The 16723-nt window shown below is 37.6% G+C and overlaps 1 protein-coding gene across 1 annotated transcript in view; it reads right to left on the reverse strand.

The window, feature by feature from the left end:
* Positions 1–16442, reverse strand: part of LOC139935956 (transient-receptor-potential-like protein) — a 37985-nt gene extending 21543 nt beyond the window's left edge. The window contains exon 1 of the mRNA XM_071930621.1: positions 15623–16442. The gene's annotated coding sequence lies outside the window, so the exon portion shown is untranslated. The remainder of the gene's footprint in view (positions 1–15622) is intronic.
* Positions 16443–16723: the final 281 nt, after the last annotated feature.

A 16723-nucleotide genomic window follows, 5' to 3' on the forward strand; every position in this document is an offset into this window, starting at 1 on the left:
GGAGATGTCGTTAACTATCAACGGGAAACGTTTAGGAACGACGGTGTTGTGTCTATTCCGGAGACACATGCAGAACCAATTATTAGTAATGAAAAATCCTCGATAAAGGAAAGGTCAAATATAATTTGGTGATGTACCCAGTTTCCAATATATAACGTCCTCATGTGAGTTATGAAAAAGTATCCAGCCTCATGTTAAAATAGTATGAACTGTCATTGTGCCAAAGCGTATTCGTGCCAACTCGCACGCATGCCAATCCCCCTCGTACCAACTGCTCCTCGTGCCAACTCCCCCTCGAGCCAATTTCCCCTCGTGCCAGCTCCTCCTCGTGCCAGCTCCTCCTCATAACAATTCCCCTTCATGCCAGGTCCCCCTCGTGCCAACTGCTCCCCTTGCCAACTGCTCCTCGTGCCAACTCACCCTCGTGCCAATTCCTCCTCGTGCCAACTCAACCTCGTGCCAACTCGTACTCATGCTCCAACATAGAAATGCATTAGTTATAACCGTCATTGACCGACAGTCTGTGGAGACGGTATACCGGTAGTTATCATTTTGCCAACCCGATGACAGATAAAAGCTCTCTTCTCAAAACCGAAGTAGATTTTGCCCCGTGCCTATATCGGAAACTGGGGGATTTAACAAAACGAAGCCATGGCGACTGGAAAGCTGATAATACCAAGAAGGCCTTGACTTTTGCGTTGGCAATCGAAGAGAGACAGTCGCCATGCATGTAGTTAGGGCATGGATTGATGTTTTACGGATATGTTGGTTATCGTGAATTTTACTTGCAAGATGCAAAGGTTCAGCTACATGGATGGAGCGACTACATTTTACGGTTTCTGCTCATATTAAATTGCGCGATTAAAATATAAGAAAACATTGTTCATTGCCGATTATACATGCATCTAAATCCGTAATTATATATCGTAATGGCCGTCCGTTAAATAAAATAGATAATACTACCACAAGTGAAATGCATGTGTCTGTTCTTTTTTGCCGATTTTACCTCAAGCTTTATACTTAATTTCTTAAAGCCATTATACACTTTCGGAACATAAAAAACAGGTTCACGTATTTACAAATAACTTTCAGGGTTTACAGAAGGTAATGGTAAAAGCCTGCTCTTGAAATATTATTCCATGAAATGCTTTACTTTTTGAGAAAACATTAAAACAATTATCAATTCTCGACATCGAGAATTACGGATTTATAGCAAACACATGTCATGACACGGCGAAACGTGCGGAAACAAGGGTGGGTTTTCCCGTTATTTTCTCCCGACTCCGATGACCGATTAAACCTAAATTTTCACAGGTTTGTTATTTTATATATAAGTTGTGATACACGAAGTGTGGGCCTTTGGACAATACTGTTTACCGAGTGTCCAATGGCTTTAACAGATATTTCGGAGAGATTCTAGTAGGTTATCAGCTCTAACTTCAATGCATGGACATTTTGTGTTATTGTAGTATAGCTTCAATCTTTTAAATTCAATCCGCTAATGACAACATTAACTGGTAGATAATTTTAAAAGAACGAAGAAAAAATAAGTAATATCGGTATCCTGCCATGATTATGTTACGAAGTTACATTAGCCGTATAACAGTTTGCCATTGTTTGCCGCTGGCAGTGCTATTAACCAACCATTAGGCCATTCTGACAGGGAAATACGTATGGCCTCAACAGACCATGTATTCATGGTCAATTCCGACCCCGGCCATTTTGTTTAGAGTACACCATTAGTGGACATCATTCCCAGCCAACAAACCTATAGGATTCTATGCCTCTAAAAGAGGAACAAAAGATTGCAAAACAGGAAAAGGAATAAAACGCAGACAAATAAAATCACCTCTTATGCAATTACCGATCGGCAACAGTCAGCGGCAATAAATCCTGACGCAAGGTGTGAAGGCGTTACCGTATGATGTAATGAAGTCCAGCTGATTTGTCATATTAAAGTGTGGTGCACTTTTGGCGCTCTTTTATTACTGACGCATTCAAGCAAACGAACCTCTTTGCTCTTAAATGTGTAAACAAATAAACCCTTATATCTATTTTGTACAGTATAATTTTTGTTCTCTCTTTCCACAGCTTCGGTTTTGGTTACGTTTGTGACACAAACCTCCCTGTAATATGGTTTCGTCATTCCAAACGTGTAATCTACGTTTGTTAATATTCGTGATATTATAATATTGTGCCAAGCAGGGGAGATATGTGCGTTATTGCAAAAAGGCCACAATGTGTGCGTTATTTCAAAATGGCCGCGTCAGTATTCTACATGTTATTGTTGCTGTCCGTGATATTGGAACAGGCTTGCTATGGACGGGGGTTGTGCGCGTTGTTGAAGGGGGTACCTTTTGGTAAATAGGGGGGCCGCTTCTCCAAAATCAATGACCATAAATACTTACTTGAAGCATCGCAGCTGCTAAAAATGTACATGTATGACATTTTAACATTTAAAGAACAGATTCCCTTCTAAGGAATGTGGTTTTAGAGGAAAGGATTTAAAGGAACACGTTGCCTTGGATCGGACGAGTTGGTCAAAACAAAAGCGTTTGTAACCGTTTTTTATAAAATGCATATGGTTGGAAAGATGTTTTAAAAGAGGAATACAATGATCCACACAAGTTTGCCTCGAAATTGCGTGGTTTTCCCTCTACTGTGCGAACTAACATGGTCGGCCATTTATGGGAGTCAACATTTTGACCCCCATAAATGGCCGACGTGTTAGTCGACGAGGTAAAAGGAAAACCACGCAATTTCGAGGCATGTTTGTGTGGATCATTGTATTCTACTTTTACAACATCTTTCTACCCATATGCATTTTATAAAAAACGGTTACAAACGCTTTTCAAAGACCAACTCGACCGATCCAAGGCAACGTGTTCCTTTAACCAATTTTATTGAGTTATAAGAAACGATTATCAGACTGTGTATTCCGCGGATTATTTTCCCTGCGTGGACGAAATATTTGGCGAAATCTCAGAAATGCTACCACCTTTTTAAATGAAGTTTTCACACAGGTTTGATTGTATGCTCCTATACATTTTATATCGGATTGAAGCCATCCGACACTTTCGGTAAACATTATTTTCCAAAGGCCCACACTTCGTGTATCACAACTTATATATAAAATAACAAAGCTGTGAAAATTTAGGCTCAATCGGTCGTCGGAGTCGGGAGAAAATAACAGAAAAACCCACCCTTGTTTCCGCACGTTTCGCCATGTCATGACATGTGTTTTAAATAAATCCGTAATTCTCGATAACGAGAATTGATAATTGTTTTAATGTTTTCTCAAAAAGTAAAGCACTTCTTGGCATAATATTTCAAGGGAAGTCTTTCACCATTACCTTCTGTAAACCCTGTAAGTTTTTTTGGTAAATCTGTGAACTTTTTTTTTCTTCTTTTCTGTTCCGAAAGTGTATAATGGCTTTAAAGCAATTGACCGTTCCAAAAACTCAAGGCATACTTTAACTTATGGCAAATGATTACATTAAGACTGTAGTTACGGTTACACACTGATTTGCAAGCAAGAAAATATACATGGTCGCACCGAGAAAAAAATAAATACAGACAGTTCGTGCTTAAAGGCAGTGGACACTTTTGGCAATTACTCAAAATAATTATTAGCATAAAACCTTTCTTATTAATGAGTAATGGGTAGAGGTTGATAGTATAAAACATTGTGAGAAACAGCTCCCTCTGAAGTGACGTAGTTTTCGAGAAAGAAGTAGTTTTCCACGAATTTGATTTCGAGACCTCGAGTTTAGAATTTGAGGTCTCGAAATCAAGCATCTGAAAGCACACAACTGGAAGACTGGTCTTTGACATTCAATTCAATTCACTTTATTATCCACGGTGGGAAATTCATTTCGACCTTTTAAACAACAATATTACAAAATTTACATAAGATTATTTAAAATATTATATAAAAACAAAACAAAAAACACTACAAGCTACAAAAGTCTAAAGAAATATATATTATATATGACATGAAAACAAAACTGGAATGAAAAGATTGATTTTACAAAAATATATTAACGTTGCAATTGTTCATTAAAAATTCGGACACCTGAGGGGACAAATGAATTAGCATATCGCTTTGTATTAATTCTGAGCTGTAACAGGCGGTTGCTTCTAGCACTACGATTGAACTGTACATTTAGGGGGTGGGTTTCATCTGACAAAATTGATTCAACTTTATTTAGCATTAGAGATTTGTATAGACCTTCAACCATTGACCCATCAGTACCGGTTATTCTATTTGCTTGTTTAATGACCCTGTCCAACTTGCCCCGATCCTGCGCCCGCATATTCCCCAAAACACTAACAAGACAATATGTAATAATACTTTGCAGGGCAGACTTATAAAACATTTGCAAAATGGTTCTGTCCACATGGAATGAATTAAGTTTCCTTAAAAAGAAAGATAGAAAAAAAAAATTACCGATAGTGTCCATTGTCTTTAAAGGGAAGGTACACGTTTGGTAATTACTCAAAACAAATTATTAATTTTAAAACTGACTTGGTAATGAGCATTGGAGAGCTGTAGTATAAAACATTGTGACAAGCGGCCCCCTCTGAAGTAGCATAGATTTTGAGAAAGAGGTAATTTATCACTAAAATAATAAAAGACTTGACTAATTTAGCTCAAATTTTCACAGGCTTATTATTTTATGCTTATGTATGGATACACCAAGTGAGAAGACTGGTCTTTGACAATTACCAAACGTATACCTCCCCTTTAATGTCAAATGTGGCAATAAACGAGAGTTGAGGACAGCGATATTGCAGTCGTTATAGTTACCCACTAATTTGCATGTTAGGAAAATACAAAATGGCCGATCCGGTTTAGACCGGTTAACTAATGGGTTGATGTTGCTTTGATACAGAACATACGCCAATGAAAGGGAGATGCGAACGTGATGTTGCAGTCGTTTATTACAACGATTTTATGTAAGAAAATAAACATGTCCGCACATAGACTGGTTAATGGTGATGTTGTTTGTATGTGCAAATAAACGGGGTTTGTAGACATATTATTGATGTCGTTTTCATTTCCAACTGAAAATAAAAATAGCCGCACCAGTAACCAGTTTAAAGGATTTGGGTACTTTTTCAAAATGTCCATAGATTTATATTAAACTTACAGGGTTTGAAGATAATGATAGTGGAAAGCTTCCCTTCAAATCTTACTTACTGAGGTGCTGTAGTTTTTGAGAAATGGGTAAAACAATGTCATGAAAATACGTTTGTAAATGATTAAAATAATTTTCGTCTCATTTTCATGACTTTGTTTTAACTCATTTCCCAAAAACTACAGCACCTCAGCACGTAATATTTTCAGGGAAGCTTTCTACTATCATTATCTTCAAACTGTGTAAGTTTAGTGTAAATCTGTGGACATTGTGTTTTTTTGTCCTACAAAAGTTACATGTAGTCCGTAATACTGAAATCCCAATGAACGTATGTTATGAACATTGCAGGACTGTTTGAGGCAGATTGCCTTCTATAGTCCTTGCCTCGACATCACAAAGCGTATTGTATTCATTTCAGAGAGTCAATATTAGGTTGCTTAGCAATTAAAGATGGACGAACATCAATCACAGCTCTTTGTGCGATCGTCTCAATGCTTTTGAATGCATGGAAAACACATTGGTTTTTAATTATTTTTTTATATATTTTTAACGGTCTTGTGAGATGATTCAAATTATAAGTTTTAAATTTATATTTCAGGTCTTTAGTTTGGGTTTTTCGTATTTTGTTGTTGTGCTTCAATCTGGTTTCTTTCTTTATGTTATAAAAACAAATTGACGGCATTTATATGAGAAGGTTCGTTTTCAGGGCCTGTGCAAGCGACTAGATGCAGCCCGATGTCAATGTCGGTTCAATCAAACGTTTTGTAAGAAGGTGGATGTAAGAAGGTGGACGTTTTAAATGAGTTTGGTTAGTCGTGTCGGTTGATCAAACACTGGAGGATGAGATACAGTAGCATCAATTTTGTTTTATGAGGCTACCCCCTCATCACACACCGAACCCAAGGAACAAAATAAAGTCTGCTTCCCGTTCACAATGATAACAAGTCGCTAATTTCATGCTACTTCGCTGCGCGTATACGCATGAAAAAAAAAACAGTTCTTGGATTAATACGCAAAATACACCAAATGACACAAGGTACAGTCTCATGCATTTAATACATCGTAGCGTCATACGTTATCGACCCTCACATGTTTTCGGTCCCCAACTTTGATTCCCGTTTACCGCGAGATTGTGCAAGCTGCACCCTTGACAGAAGCTATATATGCAGTTTACTCCCGGTCTGTTTTTTCATCAGGCTTGATCATGCTGAGAATAAAGTTTCCTGTCGTTGGTTATGCTCAAATACTTACAAAAAGATTGATTTTTGCTACTAATCACTATACATTATTATGCCAACATTCAAATGAGTCAAAGAAACATCATCCAACCTCGAAAGTTCAAAACAAAATTACTATCTGCTAGATTGAGTTTCATTCTGCTTTAGTCACTAGATGGATCACGTGAGGTGGTTACTGTTTGGGATTCTATGGTGTGCAAATATGGGGAAAATATTAAAATATTTTAAGTGAAAATGACAATTTTTATTTATTTTATGTACTGCATACTTTAATGTAGACTTAATATTTATTACGCTTATCGGAATTTATTACAGTATGCAGTACTGTAATAAATTCCGATAAGCGTAATAAATGTTAAGTCTACATTAAAGAGAAAATATCATAGATTGGTTTCTTATCTCCTGAAACCAAACATTACTGGTCTGAAATGGGGGAAAACGGATTGTTATGAAGTGTGTGTGCTTCAAGGGGGTGGGGTGTTTTACTTTCATGCCTTATGATATCTCTGGATTCTAATATAGTAGCCATAATGCCTTCAGGTAGATTTTGAACTTTATAAAGTACTTTTCTCTATACAATTTAATGTTTTATAACTCGTTGATCCCAACACTGCAAGTAATTTCCGTACCTGCTCATGCCACTGAGCACAAACGCAGTGTCCCTTTTGTTGTACGTTAGAAAATAATTTTCTTTTCTTAATTTCCCTCACGTATACAAGGAAATTAACGTACTTGCCGTATGTGGTGTACTGTCATGAATTACCAACACAGATGAATTTTTATGCTATCATTTATTTTGTCTCAGTTTCTTGATTACAAATTTTGTTTTATTTTAAGTAGGATTTGAAACTGTGCATGTTGGAAATCCGAGCTGGGAAGTCGCGTTGAAACCAACAGTTCGTTTAAGAATCCTCCCAACTCATTTATAGATTATCATTACGCAGTGTTACCACATACCTTTACTTGGGCCTATTTATTGTTTTGTTTTGTTTATTAAAGACACTGGACATTATTGGTAATTGTCAAAGTCCAGTCTTCTCCCTTGCTGTATGAGCTCAACGCCATCGAAGTTGCGAGGTAATAATGAAAGAAAAAACACCCTTGTCACACGAAGTTGTGTGCTTTCAGACGATTGATTTCGAGACGGCAAATTATAAAATCTGAGGTCTCAGAGTCAAACTCGTCGAAAGATACTTCTTTCTCGAAAACTATACGTCACTTCAGAGGGAGCAGTTTCTCACAATGTTTTATACTATCAACAGCTCCCCATTACTCGTAATCAAGAAAGGTTTTATGCTAATAAATATTTTGTGTCATTACCAAAAGTGTCCACTGCCTTTAACATTGGATCTCATCAGTTCGGTATTTTCGTTTATAAAAAAAAAGACACAAAAAAAAAAAAACATGATACAAGTGCTGTAAGCTACAAGACAGTGCCAAAGAATATGACGTCATGTGCAACGTAATATCTTTCCGAGCAATCTTTGGTCTTGCACATGTGATTGTTTAGATAATGCCCGAAGATTCGTTGCAGCAAAAGTGATTTCCCCCGAAGCGATACATTGTTGTTTGTCTGATTCTTGCAACTCAATAAACTAAATGCAAAGTGCATTTCCCCCTGAAATCTTGTGAATTCTTTAGAACTTATTTTGGAGATCGACGAGTATTAAAAAAAAAGTTTAGCATTTAAACCTTTCTGGTAATGAAACCATTAAAAGCGACTGCAAATATGACAAGTCTATGCCTACAGATGTGTACACTGCAAACACGGAGATGCCAAGCTAAAACAAATGACATTGGTCACATTTTTAACGATAACTAGGAGCTTTATGAACTTTTACATAAATTGCCATATGACTCAATATTAATCAAATTGTTTAGTTATAGATGGTTATTTTCCATATCCAGGAAGACTCCGACCTATCGTGAAACTTGCTGTTTGAATGCAATTTCTCGGCGACGTAATTCCAGCCGCGCGCTTTTGTTTTCGACACCAGGCGTTCCTCCCTAGTGTAATTAACAAAGTACAAGACCGGGCCAGGCTCGTACAATCACTTCACTAATTACATCGTCAGGGGGAGGGGGGAAAATATCTACAAACTGCTTCATTTTGCAGAGTCACTAATAGGGAAGAGGTCTTTCGACGCAGCGTGTGGAATAATGATTCGGTTCAAAAGAACACGTTGCCTTGGATTGGACGAGTTGGTCTATCAAACCGTTTGTTATGAAATGCATATGGTTAAAAAGATGTTTTAAAGGCAGTGGACACTATTGGTAATTAGTCAAAATAATTATTAGCATAAAACCTTTCTTGGTAACGAGTAATGGGGAGAGGTTGATGGTATAAAACATTGTGAGAAACGGCTCCCTCTGAAGTGACGTAGTCTTCGAGAAAGAAGTAGTTTTCCACGAATTTGTTTTCGAGACCTCAGATTTAGAATTTGAGGTCTCGAAATCAACCATCTAAAAGCACGCAACTTCTTGTGACAGGGGTGTTTTTTCTTTCATAGTTATCTCGCAACTTCGACGACCAATCGAGCTAAAAAGATTATTGTTATTTTATGCATAATGCATATGTCGAGATACACCAAGTGAGAAGACTGGTCTTTGACAATTACCAATAGTGTCCACTGTCTTTAAAAGTAAAATATAATAATTCACACAAGTATCACTCAAAATTGCACGGTTTTGCTTTTACGTCGCGAACTAGCACGGTCGGCCATTTATTTGACTCCCATAAATGGCCGACTCGTGTTTAGCGACGAGGTAAAAAGAAAACCATGCAATTTCGAGGTATGTTTGTGTAGATCATTGTATTCTACTTTTACAACACCTTTCTAACCATAATGTATTTTATAACCATAATGTATTTTATAACAAACGGTTTCAAACGCTTTTCAAAGACCAACTCGACCGATCCAAGGCAACGTGTTCCTTTAAAGACCAGTATTTTCATTTGGTGTACAACATAAAAATATGCATAGAATAACAAACCGTGAAAATTTGTTCTCAATTGGTCATCCAAGTTGCATAATAATCAAGCTAAAAAGGGACCCTTGTAAAACAAATTTGTGTGAATTTAGATCCCTAATAAAAGGGTTCAGGTAAAGTGTTTATTTTTTGAGTGAGAAGTACATCTTTCTCAAAGACTACGTTGCTTCAGAGGGAGCCGTTTTTTCACAATATTTTATACTATCAACAGCTCTCCATTGCTTGGTACCAAGTGAGCATTATACTAACAATTATTTTGAGTAATCACAATAGTGTCCAGTGGCACAAACTTGGTAAATTAAAAATGCCATCAAAAAAAGTAATGGCGAAACAAATTGATGGGCAGTTATGGTTCGCATTCCTTCCACACTGCAAAAACTAGAGTGTCTGGGTATTGTCACATGTGTAGATACAAATGAGAGAATCAAAATTACCAGAATATTAATTGTTAAAAATAACACTTATGTGTTTGTTGGGATCATGTGAAAACTATGGAGAAAAAAATTGAAATTTGCATCAGGTATAAAAGATATTAGTTTGTTTTTTTATCCATACACCGATGTGTGTAGGTGTTGTATACACTCAGTACTTTCCCGAGTTCGGTGGAACAAAATCACACAGGCATCACGGGTGAGATTCGAACCCACGACCTTTGCAATTCTAGAGGAGTGTCTTACAAGCTAGATTACCGAGGTTACCCGGTAGCTAGAGGCAGTTCGAGGCAGTTTTCTTTTAAAGCCATTGGACCCTTTCGGTAAACAGTGTTGTTCAAGGCCCACACTTTGTGTACCACAACTTCTATATCAAATAACAAACCTGTGAAAATTTAGGGTCAATCGGTCATCGGAGTCGGGAGAAAACAACGGAAAAACCCACCCTTGTTTCCGCGCGTTTCTCCGTGTCATGACATGTGTTTAAAATAAATCCGTAATTCTCGTTAACGAGAATTTATATTGTTTTGGTGTTTTCTCAAAAAGCATTTCATGGAATAATATTTCAAGAGAAGTCTTTCATCATTGCCCTCTGTAAACCCTGTAAATTATTTGTCAATCTGTGAACTTCTTTTTTCTGAACCGAAAGGGTCCAATGGCTTTAACAACGGGTAGGTACCGCAACGACTTTAAATTACCACTTTTCATGAGAGATTGTAATGTTGGATATACTTTTAGTAAAATACTTTCAAAAATATATTTTCTCAATCAATAGCAATTTACAAATCAGCTTAAATCCGACCCAGCATAAAGTTAAGATACCCTTTCATGTAGTATTTTATAATTTTGATCAATTAGCATATAATCGAAAACAAGAAAGCTGACACGCAGTGTACAATTATGTCTCTGGCCGCCATGTTTGCAATAGGAGCAAATAACGATATCTCAACTGTTTCGATGTGATGTGTATTTTACGTGAGTGCCATTTACCCCGAGGGTGTACACAAAAACCATTAGACACAATCACAGAGTGCAACAGATGTTTTGGTTGTATATTATGGTACATGCAAAAACTGTGGTGTTGAAATGTTCTCCATAAAACACATATTAAAGACAGTAGACACTTTCAGTAATTGTCAAAGACTAGTCTTCTCACTTGGTGTATCTCAACATATGCATAAAATAACAAAACTGTGAAAATTTGAGCTCAATTGGTCGTCGAAGTTGCGAGATAACAATGAAAGAAAAACACCCTTGTTACACGAAGTTGTGTGCGTTTAGATGGTTGATTTCGAGACCTCAAATTCTAAACATGAGGTCTCGAAATCAAACTCGTGGAAAATTGCTTCTTTCTTGAAAACTACTCCACTTCAGAGGGAGCCGTTTCGCTCAATATTTTATACCATCAACCTCTCCCCATTACTCTTCACCAAGAAAGGTTTTATGCTAATAATTATTTTGAGAAATTATCAATAGTGTCCACTGCCTTTAAGAAAAAAAGAAAAATCCTGACACTATCTAATGTCCATAAGAAGTAAAAAGAAGAAGAAAATAAAATTATAATAAAGATAATTCCGGTGAAAATAAGTCCACGCACCTTTAACACATTTTCCATCGCTTAAGATCTTCAAGACCTATATCTATTCGTCACAAGACGCACTTAAGGGCCTGATTGAAATGCAAACAATAATAATATGCAACATTAGTAAGTAAAGAGATTGTTGATTCATGGTCCACAGCAAATTTGTTGTAATTACTTCTTCATTAGTGTACCCAGATAACGTTTCTACATGTAAGTTCGTGCAAGGTGCGTGGAGAAACAAAAGAGGCATTTTGAGTTATACATTGGGGGGGGGGGGGGTTATCACGTGCTCCTTATGCAATCTGGACCTTTGGGATTAACAATTTCCCAGTGCTTTATGTAATAAAATGTTCTAAAGGAGTGTTTCCGTTTAGAATTTGTTCGTTTTCACACTGACGCAGGATTATCCAATAAAAGCTAGTAAATTACATAAAAAAAGGCGCTGAAAAAGAGGTAGAAGTTCCCTCCATAGAACAGATGGTGCACCCCTTGTACCCTCTAAAATATTGTCCTAATTATCTCTAGTTGTGGCACTGCCACGCCCTGTGATCCCAATTAGGCACACTTGAGTCTCATCACAACTAAAATATTCATGCTTCAAATGCTCATTTTTTCCCCTCTCAAATCATCGTCACCCAAGGACAAATTATTTTGAGGATAAAAACGCAGCATACAAAAAAGTGTTGCTGTCCTCAATCAGTTTCCTGGAAAATGTGACCACACCTATATATTACGAACAAAAATGACACGGTACATTTTTTTAGCGTGGAGGTTTCTAGAGCGTTAAGGGCTCTACTGTTTTCCCCCATCCCCGGGGAAACCCTGTCCCAGGTCCTTCAAAATTATATTAATTTATTTCTCACACTATCTAAACTGACAGAACATTTCAGATCGATTTTAGTTTGTTTCTCCTCCATACAGGCCCGATGTCCAGGAAAGGGTTTGCGTATATAAAGGCAGTGGACACTATTGGTAATTAATCAAAATAATTTTCAGCATAAAACCTTACTTGGTAACGAGCATAAAACCTTACTTGGTAACGAGCAATGGGGAACTGTTGATAGTATACAAATATTGACTGCTTCGAGTGCTATGGTTAAAACTATGACTCCCGAGGTGATCCACGGAGCGTTCTATTTTCCCGAGGCGAAGCCGAGGGAAAATAGAACGCTCCGGGGATCACCGAGGGAGTCATAGTTTTTAACCATTGCACGAGTAAAAGCAGTCAATATTTGTTTTATAACACCCCAAACATTTCTAAAACCTGTATTATTATTATTAAGTTACATACCTGAATGCTACAATCCACGGACGACGCGAACACAGATTGCAAACACTTTTACCTACTGTGTTGCATGTAGTGTCGGACAATCCGAAATGGTTACAGACTATTAATTTATCATCCTCGTACACGCAACGGACGTCTGGGTACTGCACGCCGTGTGCTAGTCTGTCGGACTAGCGCACGGCGCCATGTGCTAGTCTTCGGACTAGCGCATGGCAAACCGATGCTCTATCACACGGCCGTCGTCTAGCAAAACTAAGACATGTATGTGACGCGCTCTAAACCAATGAGCAGGCACAATACTTGCAAGGGGTGTTAGTATATAAAACATTGTGAGAAAAGGCTCCCTCCGAGGTAACTTAGTTTTCGAGAAAGAAGTAGTTTTCCACGAATTTGATTTCGAGACCTCAGATTTAGAATATGGACTCGAAATCAAGCATCTGAAAGCACACAACTTCGTGTGTGGACAAGGGTATTTTTCTTTCATTATTATCTCGCAACTTCAACGACGAATTGAGCTCAAATTTGTTTATTTTATGTACATGAATATGATTAGATACACCGAGTGAAAAGACTGGTCTTTGACAATTACCAATAGTGTCCACTGTCTTTAAATAAAATGACGTCCGATGTACGACGTCATCAGGGAAAAGGTTGACGTAAATGTACTTCATCGTATGGTCGCGATAGTCTGTTTCTCTTCAATGTTTAATTTCCACTATTTGACTACAGATAACAAACAAAAAGCCAAATGTGGCCTTCTAAAAATAATGTATTAAAGGCCTTTGTTTATGAAAGAGTTATATTTTTGATATCACCAAGGTATAAGGTGATTGCATTGTCATTAATTTGAATGGTGATAAAGTACATACTTTTCTAAACAAAATGACAATTTAAATTATAAAAAGAAAAAAAAGGTCGTAAGAATCACTAGGAAAAAACATGTCAGTCATTTGCTCCGGAAACATAAAAAGCACGCAAAGAATTCAACAACAATATGAATAAATGAAGTTCTTGATGAAAACGTGGCGGTCAGATTCAGCATCGCATTGGTTTTTTTTCCCATTCAACATCTTTTCCAATCATTACCTTTTCAATTCAACATATTTTCCTTAACACATCTTTTGCAACGGTATTCTTTTCCATGTGTCTTTCTGGTAATAAAGTATGGCCTTGTATAAAAAAAAGAAGTTATTTGTAAAAAAATTAATAACCAGAGTGGGCAAGGGGTGGAGCCAACCCCTTACTCAGAATCGCTGCCCCCCCCTCTCACACGCACGAGTTCTAAAAAGTCACAATTTATTTGAGAAAACTGCATCTGATTCTAGGAACCTAAACACAACAGCTGATTTAATTTATAAAGGACAACTGTGTTTACATGTTGAAAACTGATGCGCATGGTTTTCACGATTTTTTAACCTGACTCACAAAACGAATATGGTCCAAAATTTCAAAGTTTTGTATTTTGTATGTATGGTTGATCATGTAAATCATGAACACTGTCTGCGACTATTGTCGGCTCCACCAAGCCGTAGTAATACCTTTAATTAAAGGGAAGGTAAATTATAGGTAATTACTCAAAACAAATATTAACTTAAAAACTTACTTGGTAACGAGCATTCGAGAGCTGTTGATAATATAAAACATTGTGAGAAACGGCTCCCTCTGAAGTAGCATAGATTTTGAGAAAGAGGTTATTTCTCTCTAAATAATAAAAGACGTCTTTTATTCCTCTCTGAAAGCACACAAATTCGTCCAACAAGGGTGTTTTTCTCTCATAAACTTCGATGACCGATTGAGCCAAGATATTTACAGGCTTGTTAATTGTTTTATGCATATGTTGGGATACACCAAGTGAGAAGACTGGTCTTTGACAATACCAAACGTGTGCCCTCCCTTTAAGCAAAGATAGTTTTGTACTAAACAACTAAGTACAGACGATTTTGCGGCTCCTAAATGTAGCCCGAGTCCTAAATGTAGCCTGAGTCCTAAATGTAGCCTGACCTAAATGTAGCCCCAAACATGTACCTAAATGTAGTCAACATTTAGGTCAGGCTACATTTAGGGCTCGGGCTACATTTAGGTGTCGCACAGGCGATTGATCCATGTTTTAGTATTTTCTGTACCAGTATACAGTTTTGCCTGCTTATACATGTACTATGGGATCATTACAAAGTGACAGATATAGCCCCTCTGAATTTGCCTTACATATCGTGTGTTTATGTTGCACAAAGTTGCTGGGTATCATACAGGAACACTTCCATCACAATTTATTTATATTTCCCATTAATTTATAATAATACTGTCGTCTATTATATTCATTACAAATTAATGTGAACTATAAACGTCTTATACAGAGCAAACAAATCTACCAATTAGGTACTCAAGACGCTTGAACAAATTTATTCCTCTCTGAAAGCACACGAATTCGTCCAAAAAGGGTGTTTCTTTTATAAACTTCGATGACAGATTGAGCCAAGATATTCACAGGCTTGTTAATTGTTTTATGCATATGTTGGGATACTGGTCTAGGAACTCAAGACGCTTGAAGGCAGTATTACATTTTTTACTATTTGAATTTAGAGACCATTTTATGTATAGCACCTTTTTTAAAGGCTCATAAAGGTGCTGTGGCGCATTTAGCGGATAACTTTCCGTATGGCGCCACCACCTTTTCACTCATTTTTACAAAAAGGAATATATCAATCAGGTAAATTAGATACTATATTATTTTATTTCGAATGAAAAAGTGGTGGCGCCATACGGAAACTTTTCCTAACAAGATATTGGCAGTATTACTACAGGATAGCACTACTAAAAGATGGACGCTGTATATTACATTTCCAAAAAGGAGGCTGGCGCAATGTAATTTTTGTAGCAGGAACATCATTAGATCGAGGTTTACAGGTTGTAATAAAAATACATATATAGAATATTTTATCGATGGTACTCACATGGGACTTGCCCCTTGTAACGATTTCATCCCTGCTCCCCGCTGTGTACCACAGATCGACTGGTTGCGTGGGTTGGCTATAGCTACGAGCCCCCAAGGGCAGCAGACGTCGATTTCTCCAGGCGGTAGGACCCCGTGTTCCAATGCCAAAGATCGTCAAAAAAAATATACAGTCGTTCAGTCTCTCTCAACCCTAGAAACTCAATCCAATCTTCACATGGACGAGGTTCGACACCACATAAGATCACTTCACATTCTTAACCATGTCCTTCGCACTCATCTTCTGTGATTTTCCAAGTGTCTGAAGCTATCCACACATCGATATTGCACGGCAGAATGTGTAAGGTCGGAGTGTCAAATCTCCCACCTCTCCTCGTTTAATGTATTTAGTGGCGACAAGAAATCCTGCTCAGCTATCTGTCGCGGTCTTGCATATTATCAACGGCATTTTTTTTCTTCCTAAAGAGACACGTTACACAGCAGGTGTTCGTTGAAGCGTCCAAAACCTTTTGTTCTATTGTTATCTAAAAGAAAGAAAGCAGTCTTTTGTGAGATCCCAAAAGAACGCACTTCCTTATTCGTAGTCTGTCCGAGAGGTCACTGGAAAAAAAACCTCGCCACCATCGGAACGAATAAATCCCGCGACCAATTATCCACGTCGGGTGCACTCACAATGGAACGGTGCAAAATGCATTAAGGATGGCGATTTTTTGTTTGCTATTTATCTCCATGTGTATGTGACGTAGATGTAGATTGGCTCGTTAGTATTAAAATCCATCTTAAACACCTCATCACGTATCGCAGTTGAAATCTTAGGTAAGATCGCGACCACCATCATACTACGAAGAGCAAACAGCAATGTTTAGTTCTCATCCACAGGCAGTAGAGTAAGCAGCATCCACGAATGGCCCCTTCTATCAGTGCGCGCCATAAAGCCGTCGTATGACACGAGAGCAAAGGGACAGGTTTTTTTTTTTTGAGCGGGAGAGCAAATTAGAAGACATCTGTAGCGCATGCAGCGTTGCTATGGAAACGGTACGAGACGATGAGTCCCGTGCATGATTAATGATGTTATGATGCTGGGGGATGATGCGTTGTGTGA

This window comes from Asterias amurensis, chromosome 4, assembly GCF_032118995.1.
Source record: "Asterias amurensis chromosome 4, ASM3211899v1".
Lineage (NCBI taxonomy): Eukaryota > Metazoa > Echinodermata > Asteroidea > Forcipulatida > Asteriidae > Asterias > Asterias amurensis.